Genomic DNA, 508 nt, shown 5'->3' with positions numbered 1-508 from the left:
AAAGCCTACAAGAAAAATATGAATTGGTTGCAGGCTATGGAGGAGCTCAAGAAGAATTTCAAAAATCAAGTAAGAGAAGTAGAGGAAAAATTGAGAGGAAAAGAAATGAGATGCAGGAAAAGCGTGAAAATTTAGTCAACAGCTTACTTAAGGAGAATCCCCTCAAATACTGAAGAAAATAACACCATAAAATAGACTAACCCAAATGGCATAAGAGGTTCAAAAAGGTAATGAGAAGAATGCCTTAAAAATCAGAATTGGTCAAATGGAAAAGGAGGCCCAAAAGCTCACTAAAGGAAAAAATTCCTTAAAAATAAGAACTGAGCAAATGGAAGCTAATAACTTTATGGGAAATCAAAAAGTTATAGAACAGAACCAAAGGAATGAAAAAAATAGAAGATAATTTGAAATATCTCATTGGAAAAACCACTGACCTGGAAAATAGATCAAGGAAAGATAATTTTAAAATTATGGTACTACCTGAAAGCCATTATGAAAAAAAGAGGCT

This window comes from Petaurus breviceps, unplaced genomic scaffold (genome assembly GCF_028583685.1).
Source record: "Petaurus breviceps papuanus isolate PSGF00001 unplaced genomic scaffold, PetGlider_PUasm1.0 67, whole genome shotgun sequence".
Taxonomy (NCBI): Eukaryota; Metazoa; Chordata; class Mammalia; order Diprotodontia; family Petauridae; genus Petaurus; species Petaurus breviceps.
This window is presented reverse-complemented; position numbering follows the sequence as displayed.